The sequence below is a fragment of the Pararge aegeria genome, chromosome 16 (genome assembly GCF_905163445.1).
Source record: "Pararge aegeria chromosome 16, ilParAegt1.1, whole genome shotgun sequence".
Classification (NCBI taxonomy): domain Eukaryota; kingdom Metazoa; phylum Arthropoda; class Insecta; order Lepidoptera; family Nymphalidae; genus Pararge; species Pararge aegeria.
Genome location: NC_053195.1, coordinates 11,004,082 through 11,017,223, shown reverse-complemented (window position 1 = coordinate 11,017,223; position 13,142 = coordinate 11,004,082). Strand labels below are relative to the sequence as shown.

At 32.4% G+C, this 13,142-nt stretch overlaps 1 protein-coding gene across 4 annotated transcripts in view; it reads left to right on the top strand.

Moving 5' to 3' along the window:
- Positions 1 to 13,142, top strand: part of LOC120630283 (glycogen-binding subunit 76A) — a 70,904-nt gene that overhangs the window by 47,852 nt on the left and 9,910 nt on the right. The gene's annotated exons all lie outside the window — the stretch shown is intronic.

The window sequence follows — 13,142 nt, the reverse complement described above, 5'->3', positions numbered from 1 at the left end:
AACCAATAACGGCTTGAAAGATAACTTGAACTATTTATATTTATTGTTGAGAAAATTGTTACAAAGGTACCTGCTCACCGTCTATAAGTTTAAGCAGAGTAAGTTCTTTATCCCTGCAACTACTGTTAGTTCATAGATACTCATAATATTCACTTATAAAGTTTTCTGAACTCCGGTGTTCCGTTTCGTTCTCTGAAGATCTCAGAAAATCAGATAAAAATAACTAAATTATACGACATATTGTCTCATAAAAACTCTCTCATAGAGAGTACCTAATTTTGGCGAAAATTGTTAAAGATCGATAAAAGTTCATTTATGTATTAAAAAAATAGACACCTTTAAAAATGCTTCATTAAAAATATAGAAAGGCACTAAGTATATGATTGCCAGCAGGTTATAGGGCTAACATACCTACCTAGCTATTTCATGGATAATGTTGCGGGAACAGGGATCTAGTTTTATTTAATGAGATGTCTGAGAAAGTTGGTTCCCACACGTGTAGAGCAGGCCCTAGCAAACAACTTTTTGCAGTTTGCTAGGGCCTCTTAGAAACTCGAATCCCCATACAATAACCAAAGTTTTTTGCATGGGGTGTTATATTTGAGGACGTAACTACCTACTAGCTTTTTGGCGTGCAAAAATATTTAAAATTCTGCTAGATTTGTTTCACCTCTTATCCGTAACGAGAGGTTAAGTGCAAAAATAGTTTTTTAATTCTGGTTGATGATTTTCCCTCTTATCATCATCCCTTGTTGATACAAGATCGAGTGCAGAAATATATTATTTAATTTTGCTACATTTTTACGTCGCCTTCCTTTATCGCTACAGACAATGAGTACACCAATATGCATTATATATATATATATATATATAATGCATATTAATGCATATATATATATATATATATATAGGGAATACAGACCCTTTATTCGCTAAATAAATTTTAATGAATTTTTAAAATTTTCGAACCCATTTTAAAATTTGCTTCGTTGGTCCTACTCGGTTATTTGCGAGAAAATATATGTTTTGTTAATCGTGCGATTTAGTTAGATTTTTCTTTTACCAAACCTGTTATATCCTCGAACATAATATGTCTATTTTGTTATTGTAGTTCCTCTTATCATAGTAAAGAAACAGCCAAAAAAATCAGATGCACGTTACGTACCAAATTTATCCCAAAGTTCAGAAATACTAGGTATTATGCAAATAAACAATCTATGGGTACTGCTAGTTACGGATAATGAGCCAGTTTTATAAAAGTGTTTGTAGTTAGTTTATTTGGTTCACAGTTTCTGATCTACAGGTTAAGGACACATTATTTCATTATTCACGAAACACTTAGTTTGTTTACCCAGACTGCACAAGGATGAATGAAAAGGTACACTTATCGCAAACAAATGGGAAAATAACGAACCAGCAAAAACACAATACACCATATATATTGCTAGACCTTTTGCAATTCAAAAAACATAGGTACATTAAGTTACAGCGAGTCATCTAGGTAATCACGAATAAAATATAAATATGAAACATAAATAATATGTATGAAATGTTATAAACAGTTGTTATAGGTAGGTGTACCAATAATGTACCATTATAAAGTATTTAGAATCTAGCTAATAAACAAATATATGATTTAATAACCTGCATCATTGTCCGATTATTTAGTTTATTTAGATTAGTTTCTATACAGAAACTCAAATTATTACAATGATTCTAATTCTTATCAGTATACATTTATTTCAAGATTGCTAGTGTGGCATTGGGGATAAATTAAAAGTGAGCTGCAAAAACTAAAATATCTGAGTTTTATTCTAAAACTAAATCGCCCTAAAAAACGACTCTAGAGTCAGACTTGCACATCGAGACGTGGAGTTAAAAGAAATATTGCTTATTTTTAAATAACTATATTGACATAGGTTAAAGTTAAATAAGCGGAAATGGACGACAAGCTGTTACGGTTGGACGGCCAGCAGACATACAACAAAGTGATCCTATAAGGGTTGTTTCTTTTTTATAGTTAGGGGTTCCGAGTCCTAACTGTAAATATGTTTGCACAGTTATTTTGAAGTTTATCGAGCAAATGAAACGAAGGAAAATATGTTTAGTGTTGTCGAAATATGAGGATCGTAGAAATGCAGTCATACACTTTTAATTAAATCAAAACGTATTATATTAGTCGGCATCGTAATTTATTCAGTTGCTTAGAAGAGATTGCTTGCTGCCTAGCAGTCCTCAGGCAGTTTTATGAGTAATATGTATTCCCTTATTCCGTGCTAATAATGTATTACTGACGAATGCGTACGTATGTGACGTGAGCGTATTACGTCTGTTTGGTAAAGTCACTGGAAACAGACTAAGCTCTTTTAATCTAATGTTATGATAAAGTTTTTTTTAAATATAAACAAGAATCATCTATAATTACTAGGATAAGTAAAAACGTCTTCTACCTATTTTAATGAGGGACGGTTATTCAATATTTTATCGACGAATGTTTTCTCTGTTAGTAATTTTGTCTATGGTATTATTAGAGCAACGATTTTTTTAAAGAAAACTTTTGGAAGTGAAACATAAATGTGAGTCTCTGACAAGATATCTGTAATAATTGTTTGATAAGATGAAAAAAGCATTCAAAAAAGAACACGTTTATAGATAGGTGTGGTAACGAAAAATGTAATTGTATGCGTCTGCGTTACACGTGTAACGTTTCTATCCCGTCAAGAATTTTAACGAATATCAATAAAAGCTGTCGTTAATTAGTTGCGTATTGTGTTTAACAGTCTTCAGGTATGCAATCCATGGTGGATCTTACATTTTTGCACGCAGTAATATTCCTTGTTGTACACATGTTACTCTTCTTGTTAAATGCATTGCAGAACTTTGCAATGCGTTGAATGCAGTTCTTGAAATTTGCATTGCATGCATCCCCTTGTGGGCTATTTAATTTAGGTTTGTGTATTCCGCGCTGGTGATTTAATAATTTTATCTATTATTAGTTATTACTAAAGTTGCATCTTCAACTGATATCAAGTTTTCTTTCGATAAGTAGCTTTTTAAACGTCTATAATTAATAGGAATAGTTGGTAATAATTGTGGAAATAATATTTAAAAGACCATCCCACTCACACCACAATAACCAACCCACTGTTTTAAACAGGTATTTTGAAGCCAAATCATTAGATTTTACCGTTACTCGACTAGATATTTTCAATTCCAAAATTGCATATGTTCACATGTTTCCCGAGGTAGGTATATGTGCAAGGTGCAAAAGTTTCGAACACTTTATCAAAATATACAAGTTCTGCTATTACGTACGTCATATCCACGTCTAGTCAATATCGTAGATAAGTTAAGATTCAAACTATGATAGAGATAAAGAGTTATTATTGTTTCAATAAAAACCTACCCTTTTTAAAACATCTAGACTCTTATTAATCTACTTAAATTAACTTCCATTGTTTAAGTATCGGAGTCACAGGCTTTCTATAAATGTATTTAAGATAATGCCTCACCGAACGAATTAAATTTGTTTTTTGCTATTAAGCATTTACAATAATTATTATATATATATAATTTTAGTTTTAGTTTTTGCTTTAGTTTATTTTCAAGTTTTATTATTTATCTTTTTGCTACTTATTATTAAAACACGGTAGAATTTACGTTTTCTTGATATTAAAATTATATTATATAACTAATAATCGCATCATAGCGAAAATAATAACGCCAGAAATATTAATACTTTCACCCACGATAACATTATCACAACATAAAGGAAAGACCGGCAGATAGCGCTTGTAAAAAAATAACTATGAAACATTTGAATTAATCTTTCGAAGTTGTTATCGCCAATTGAAGGTCCCAACATATTTAAGCGATTTTGTCGACCCATGGGTAAAAATAATAAGACTATGACTTTGATATTTAAATATTGTTTTTTAGTCTTTTTTTTAATCTGATTCTTTCGAATCTTAATTTGCCGTCGAGCCAAATACCAAAATTTGCTGCAAAACCAAAATTTGTCTCCGTAAAATTATTATATGCTGTGTCAGACAGACGCGTATATTATAAGGCGCGGTGCACACAGATGTTTGTGTCTTATATATTTTACCTTTTGATCAATATGATATCAGACTAGAAACTTAATATTGTCAGTTTTTTATTTATTTTTTATTTGCTACAAGTTGGCCCTCGACTGCAATCTCACATGGTGGTGATGATGCAATCTAAGATGGTAGCGGGCTAACATGCTAGGGAGTATGATAGTCATACCTCTTATCGGTTTCTACACGACATCGCACCGGAACAGTAAATCTCTTAGCGGCACGTCTTTGTCGGTAGGGTGTTAACGGCCAAAGACTCCCAGGCAAACGTTGCAGATAAAAAAATATATATATATATATATATTGCGTAACATTACATTACATAATGCCTGTCAAATAAATCTTATATCCACTTTGACTTCGTTTTTGAAGATGAGTTTAGTATTAAAATATACCTACCCTCTTTAGAGCCCGCTGGGCTGAAAGTATTCGCATCACAAAACTTTGGTACTAAATGAAATCGAGGTTGCAATATTTAAACTGCTAAATATTCTATTGTGACAATTGTGTGTTGTGTGCTGTATTGTGGTCGACTGGCGCAGTGGGCAGCGACCCTGCTTTCTGAGTCCAAGGCCGTGGGTTCGATTCCCACAATTGGAAAATGTTTGTGTGATGAACATGTGTATTTTTCTGTATCTGGGTATTAAAAGTATTTATGTATATTATTCCTAAAAATATCCATCAGTCATCTTAGTATCCATAACACAAACGCTTACTTTGGTGCTAGATGCTGTATTGTCGTAGTATATTTATTTATTAAATTTAAAAACGATGATTTTTCTCTCTTTTTTTCTTAACATCACCGTGACCGATGTTGGCTCTATTATTATGGCGACAAAAATTAGAGCCTACATTCGACATTAAAAAATGCTTTCATGTTTAAACATTTTATGGCCATATATGACTATAGATTCTTGTCTGAGACAGATTCTCGTAACTTGTTGATTGTAACTGATGCCTATTCGCAGCCAAAACCTTCTATAAAAATCTGTTTTTCCCGTTAGGTATGTGAGCTTATGTAAATGTTTTGAGGACATTTAAATAAATCAATAGTAAGTAGGTACATACGTGAAAATGTGTTTGCACGTATTGAAGATAGCATATAATTATATTAAGTATAGCTGTCATTGACCTCACATTGAATTGCTATGTATTTCTGTATCTGAAGGTCAATTGATATTAAAAATAGGGCCACAGCTTCCACAGTCAAACAAAAGAGACGATTTTATGAGACTTTATTCAAATATCTGGACCAAATCTTTATTGTAATTGAATGAATGAATGAATACACTTTTATTGTACACCAAAGAAACAAAAAGTAGTTACAAAGATTTAAATACAATCAAGAGAGTACAATTTGGTGGCCTTATCGCTACATAGCGATTTCTTCCAGGCAACCAATGGCGTAAAAGGAAAAAACGTAGAAAAGAGGTAGGTGGTGCAATAAATAAGATTTAAAAATTATACAAATATATAAATATAAATAAAATATATATATATATATATATAAATATAACTATAATATATGTATAAATATATTATATATAAATACAAATAAAATATATAACATAAATATCTATATAAATATATTACATATAACATCCCCAATTAGTATGAAATACATAAATAATTCAAATTACACACTTAAAATGATTCGCTTCAGCGTTGTTAATTGGTTACCTGATAGCGGATATATAAAATATCCGATACATATTAGTGTTACTTAAAAAGGCTTCAACCCCCAATTCATGCAGATATTTCGACGTCGTGATTCAATGCTAGTTCGAATCCCGCCGCAGTTCGGCTGTTTTTATATGAATACAAAAATCCGTTATATTTATTTCAGTACAAAAAACACATAAAAAATCTTTTTTAATTGCTGCTAAGAATGCTATGTAAACCTTATAAAGTAAAATGTACTTGTCTCTAAAGTGCCCGATTTAAAGTAAATATGTTTATGGATTGAAAAATGTGAAGTCAGAAGCTAAGCTTAGTTAAGTAGTTCGATGACAACACAAACTGGGGCAGTTTCTAGGATTACACGTTAAGTATTACTTGCAAGAATTTTTTCCTGAAACTGAATCAATCGTCATACGTGCTTATCGTTTATTGAAGTTACCTGATCTTTACTGGAAGGTATTTTTGATAAAAACGATTGTATTACGTGACATTGTAACAGAATCAGATGGATTCCGGCAGTTGAATATTGTAGGAAACATTGTTGCCCTGTGCGGGATTATGCATTTTTTAAGAGTGTTCATACATTTTCTGCGAGATTTCCAGGGGGCCGGGGCATGCAGCTGCACCCTCCCGGCTCCCCCCTGGGAAGGCGCATGCTTGCATGCCCAACGAATTGTTGCTTTGTCTTCAACGTGACATTGGCGAAGTACAATGTGTTGATGGCAAAAGAAGGGTTGCTCTGTTTATTGATTATTGGTGATGATTATGACTATAAAAAAGACATTTATTAGGGCAATAATAAACTGTTATTTTATTCTTACCAGTTTAGCACTCACACGGCCAACACCAGTGAGACTCGAGAGAGAAGACCTGATCGTGGGACAATAAATGGCTGATGATGTTTTTGTTATAATAAGGCGAGGGCGTATCTTGTACGATATTCTAATATTTACTTTTGGTTACATTTCTGTCCCTTCAATATGTGTCGCATTTACGTCTGACATTAATTGCCCATTAATTAACTTTTATCATAGTATAATATAAAAAGGATGTCAGACACTCATGCGTTGATAAAAATGATCCAATTCCTTATCACGAACGAGGGCACTTCTGTCTGATAACACTCAACTTGGTCCCGTGATCTCAAAGCTCAGGTGCATCAAGCAAATATACTATCTTTGCAATCAAAAATGTAGGTATATCATATCCACTAAGGCGCATTTCTTAATATTTAATCTTTGCTATTTTGTGATGTGACATTTAAAAAGTCTCATTCAGAACGAAAATAATCACGATTTACGAAAATCAAAATTGTTCCTTGTGATTATTTCAAAATTGGACCGTGTGGTGACGGCAGATTAGAATACAGATGTCACCACCCCGGCGACAGCAGCGTCGTTTATGTAGCATACTACAACACCATCTACTGCGATCACCAACTGGCAGATTATGGGCAAATGAAAATGGGTTATACGCTGATTCCAGATTATTTATGATACTAACGCTCACAAAAATATTCTTATAGTAGTACTTAATAACATGCTTAGTAACATTCTCATAGGAAATACATTGCCTATGAAAAATAATAAGGCTGATGATGAGGGCGAGGTTTTCTATCAGCAAAGTTTCGTTCTTATTTATAGCGTCCTTTAACCTCTTACAATAGTGAAAAAAAAGATGTGAAAGTTATTATAGTGAAATCTCAAATGAGTACTGTTACATTTTGTGCATTATATTGATATTAATATATCGATATGTACTGACTATTTGATGGCTTCTGTGATTTCGGTTAGTTAGTATTCGTTCTGACGAACCATCTTCATTAATTTTCCGAGTGGTATGGAAAAACCTCTGTTTCGTAACATTGTATTTAATTGGGTTATTTTATCCTAATCTAAACCCCATCTAAGTTTTTTTATGTACCTGTCTACAAAACTACTGTCGCTTAGTAAAGAATAAATACTTTTAATTTATTCCTTTGACATCATACCGAAGCAAATTACAGCAATTTCTCTTGTAAGTTGGCCATAAAATATCTCATGAAACGAATATAGATTTTCTTTGGATCTGTGTAAAGCATAGTTTTATGGCGACATTAACTAAAATCGTTTAACACATTGTGTTTAATTTATGCTCAGCTATCGTCGTAACAATAGACTCGTAGGAGTCGAAACAAAGCAGAATAACTGTGTTGCCACCAGCGGTTTATGTGGCACTGGTTGTTTGTTATCTGAAATACTAAATAATATGTCTACCAAAGGCTCAGGCAACAAGTGCTAGGAGTAATACGATATATTGAAATACCCATCCATCGCACTGGGGACGAATACGACAGGATGCTAGCGCTCGTGGACAGCGATACGTGCGCTCAGCTCCATGGTGCACCGTTAATCATCAGATTAACGGAAGGGCGTCGATTACCCCGCACTACGGGGGTCATCCCTCACCAGCCTAGCAACTCGCCAGTGCAGGCGAATACCAGCCTTTAAACCACCATGGAAGTTACCTTCTAATGAGGCAAAACCTCGAACCACATACTTCGAAAGACTGCCAGTCTGCCGAGGTGAACCTAATTTTAAAAAACCAAACCTTTAAAAGAGATAAAATAATAATTAAAATATTCTATTTTTGTCATTACTGTTTCGGATTTTCTCTCGTAAATTTCAACAGATAACAACTGTATGGATGTATGATGACTCATTAGGAGGCTATTGCTATCACATTCCCCGTCAAACTGTGAGACAATTGATACAGGTCTGAAAATTATATAACTGTCTATAAGCAGTACCTACTGTAGTCCATAGTAAAGTCACTGTTGCATAATTTAATCACGTCCAATTGTATGTACCTACGCCAAGCATAATAGTTTTTTATTTTGGGATACCTGCTCTCTGCAGGCAGTTTGTAGAAAGCGCAAGAATTTTCTTGAAAACCGGTCCGGATCATGATGGTCTGATTTTCACCTCGTAATCTAGATTAATCAGTTATATACTATACACTTATCTATTAACTATATTGTCTAATTACATCTTCAATAGATAGCTTGTTAAGGGTAAGTTTTAATCAGAACACTTCATTGTTGTCAACATCAACAAGGAGTTCAAAGCATATCGTTCTAAAATAACTTCGTCGAATAACAAAAATATTAGATTGGTATATTATCGTCGATTGGCGAGGGCAGATAGCGGTCATTCTCGTCTAGCATGTAGTTATAGTAGGTATAAGTAATTCAGCCCATTAGGTACATACAATGCCAAGGCCCCCGTATCTGCTCCTTCTTGGGCCATAACATCGGAACAATCTCAGATATATTTGACCTTATCGTTGACTCATGTTAGTTATCAAATGTAGCGTGTTGATTAAGAAATCATGTTTACCAGTACCGATTGTACCCGACTTAACAGTAGGTGTTGTATTATTTCGTCGCTATCTTGGCTATAAAAATGCAATTTGTATTCATACCAATAAGATTACCCCATTTATGAGACATGGTTTGTTAAAAAACATCCATTGCTGAAGGTTTGCTGCGACCTTTTCCTCTCCTAAATCCTCATATTCTACTAGGTCTTGTCTACATGTCCTAGGTGTCAGTTACCGTCCTTTTGGTTGAAATTATACTTCGTTCATTCTTGTTCACAGTTAATTCAATAATGGCTTTTATATAATACAGTAGGTACTTTCTATGTCATAGATGTTTTTAGAAAGCGGGCATGTACCAACTTATACAGCAACATGTGTACATTCCCGCTGTAAGTATGTAACGTTGCGATAAAAATGTAATAATAACTATCCTTGCTTATCCTAAAACTTGACGTATTGCCAAAACGATAATGTAGTAATGACGCTTTTAGCGCTTTTACAAAATAGTTAAAATATTTAGAAATAGTTTTAAAATAGAGACCTACCTTATATCCTCATATTTTGTTTTAAATTGTTTAAACCACGATTGTTTCAAAAATGCATAATCGTACTTACTAAAATACGTTATATAATTTAATGTTGTTATAAAAATAAACTGAATACCTCTCTAAGGTTTAAAATCAATTGGAATCATAATATAAACAATACTTGGTAGACAACTAACTAAAAATTATATCACGATTTTGAATAACAGAAAATTAATAAATACCGTCAATTAGGTACTTAAAAAAAATTATTTATAGTTATTTTAAAGAGTTGTTTGAATGACAAAAGTATCGTGTCTTTCGAATGCCGAGACACTTTCTGCACTATTTTAAAACATAACTATGTTTTAAAATAGATTGTAGACGCATCCAGACGTGCCTCATGAAACCTGAAATAGCCAGCCCACCACGTGCTTGGCACTGGCGTCTCCTTGTTCCTTCCTCCTTCCCAATATACATATATGCATAATTTATGTCTTTCTCTTATATTGTAACACAATTCTATGTAAATGCTTTAATTACTACACAGAAATCGTTTTTCGTTACATAAAATAAGATATTCGAAATATAAACTAGTTAGTCCGTCAATTGTTTTCGGACAGACTTCTTGACGATGAACAAAGCAAAATTTTTAACTTTGCGGGTGCACGAAGGCAGTAACAACAATTTCTAGCCCAGAGGTTTCCAGTCCTGCATTTGCATAATATTTTTAAAAACATGATACATAAATATCTTAAAAATTATTTATTACAAATTCAGTGAAAGGTATAGCATACTAAGGACAGACCCTTGAGGGAAATATTTTAATTTCACGGAAAATCAGAGATTTGCAGGCAACAATTCTCAGTGAAATTAATTATTTCTACGTAGTAAGCAAAAATATATAAGATAATCAAATTAAGTGTAGATGTAAAACATGTGCTAAATACCGATTTTCATAAAAATCGTCTTGAAATCATTTTAATCGATCACAGAGAAACATTCAAATACATGTACTTGTTCATCAGGTTATATGCATAAGTGATATATATATATATATAATATATATATGTATGAAACTTATATTTAAATAAATAACAAAAATTACATAAAATCGGTTCTCTCTAGTTTCTCCAAATACATCTTAGAAAATATTTTAGGAGGCAATTTAATTAATGAGGAACATTTATTTTCTTCAAAGATCACTACCATTTGAACACATACGCGTATGTGTCTTGTTTTTGACGTCGTTCTTATGTTTTATTACCCTTGTTAAATCAGAGGACAAATAGCCTCCCTGCCGGTTGCAATAAATTTGCCAATATCAGTATGTACAAGCATCCACAATTGTCTTATCACAGAGTTCAATGAACGTGTTATCGACATTCTTCATTGAGGTTCTTATGATATTAACGCCTAATGTTTACAATCTATTTATTATCTAATTCTATTATTCGCATCTCTCTATTGTGTACTAATAGCAACAAAATTCATTTTGTTCCACCTACTCAGATATTTAATAAGATTACGATATTACATCGACACGATTGAATAGAAATATGATCCTTCAAATTATTACATTATACCAATTATTTAATAGATAAAAAATTATACCTAGTTCTAGATCAATGAGTAGTTCTGAGTAGCATTAGTAATACTATGCGAAAATATACAGCTACAGGCAGCATCTGATGATTTTCAAATGAAATTTAAGTTGTCGTATGTATATATCTTTTCATACTTTTTATTTGCACACCACTTGAAGCTAAGGAAATTAAAGAAGAATAGAAACATACAAATGTGATAAATGAATTGAAATTAGAATATAATGCATCTTTTAAACTGAACTTTAAATAAAACCCTTTTATAGCTCTGTTTATGCTTGAAAACTTTATTCTCACTAACAAATAATTTACAATAAAATAACAGCGGCAAAGGCAATAATGGCAATAATAAAACATAACGAGAGAAACATCTACATAATACTAAAGTTATAGAGGCGAGTACTTCAGACATTACCTTAAGGAAGATGCACCTAAGCACGCCTCCGGGATCTAAGTATATCAGTATCTGGATGTTTCATGCGCTGCATGATAAAATTTCAATTTTTGTTTAAATAAGTAATAATTGTATTCGGTTCTTCTTTAATTTTATGGAAACTTAAAGGAAAGTCGGAACAAAATTTCTTGGTACCCCATAAATACGATAATTATTTAAAAAATATATTTGTTCCATGAATCATGATAAATATTGAATGATTCAATATTTTTAATATTTATCATTGTCTTAACCTAAACGCTATGTTTATATTTGGAACTATCTCTTAATAACTCAACTTTCACTGTTTATCTTCAAATTCACATTCAACCTTCAATATATCGTTAAGTAAAAATATTTACTGTTTATATTTGAGGCTGTGAAATGTAAAAGCAAAATAACAAAAACAGTATAATAAAAGGTACTGTTTTTGTTATTTTGCTTTTACATCGTAGGTTACTAGAACTTCCCATAGTTGTTACTTTCCTATAAATTCTGATTCCCCTATTACAATACATCCATAAAGGTTTCATGACAAAGGGGTTCTTTATGATGGGGCAAAGACCCCCTTGCGGTGCACCCCCATGAGGTCTGTGAATTATTATTCACACGCACACAAATACACGTGTAAATCTGATGTTAAGTCATTACAATAAGTAAGAGTCGAACTTTTTTTGGTTACATTTATAAATGAAATGGACATTGTAGGTAGATATTTATTGGAAAAATAATTATCATCTGTTCAAATCGAGTGTCAGTGGAGTTATACAAAATGAAAATGAAAACCGAAACATTACTTCACAGGCTTTAGAGGAACATTATGTACTGTCTCTGAGACTAAACAACTGCCTTAGTTTTTACTGAAAGAAATCATATACAGCCCTAATATCACATGCAAAAAAAGATCATGTGACTTCTGCCGCTTTATTAGGTCTTTTATCTTCAAAGGAAAGCTTTCTTGTCAAAGGGTTGTCATAATTCAATACTTGAATGTGTTTGTGTTTTTTAAATGTTTTTAATTCGTTTATATGTTCAACATTATTTATTAAGTTACACGTTGTAAAGGCGATGACATAGTAAGTATCACCTTTCTGAATGAGAAATATAAATAATGAAACAGTTTAATAGTTATAATAAAATATGATGTCCCAGTCATAATATAATGTCAAATAAATATAATATCATATAATATCTAAAATTAGGGAAAATATACAGCCTGTAGCATTCCTCGTAGCGCAATAGCCTAATGGCTAGTTATAACTTTTAGCAGTTATCTGCGTTTTTAATTTAAGTCATTTAAAATATACTTACTTTACGGTGAAACGGTGAAACCTGCGTGCCTGAGAGTAATCCATAACATTCTGAAAGATGTGTAATGACTACCAATCCGCACTTGACTAGCTTGGTGGAGTTACACCCTCCTCTTTCTGAGAGGAGACCC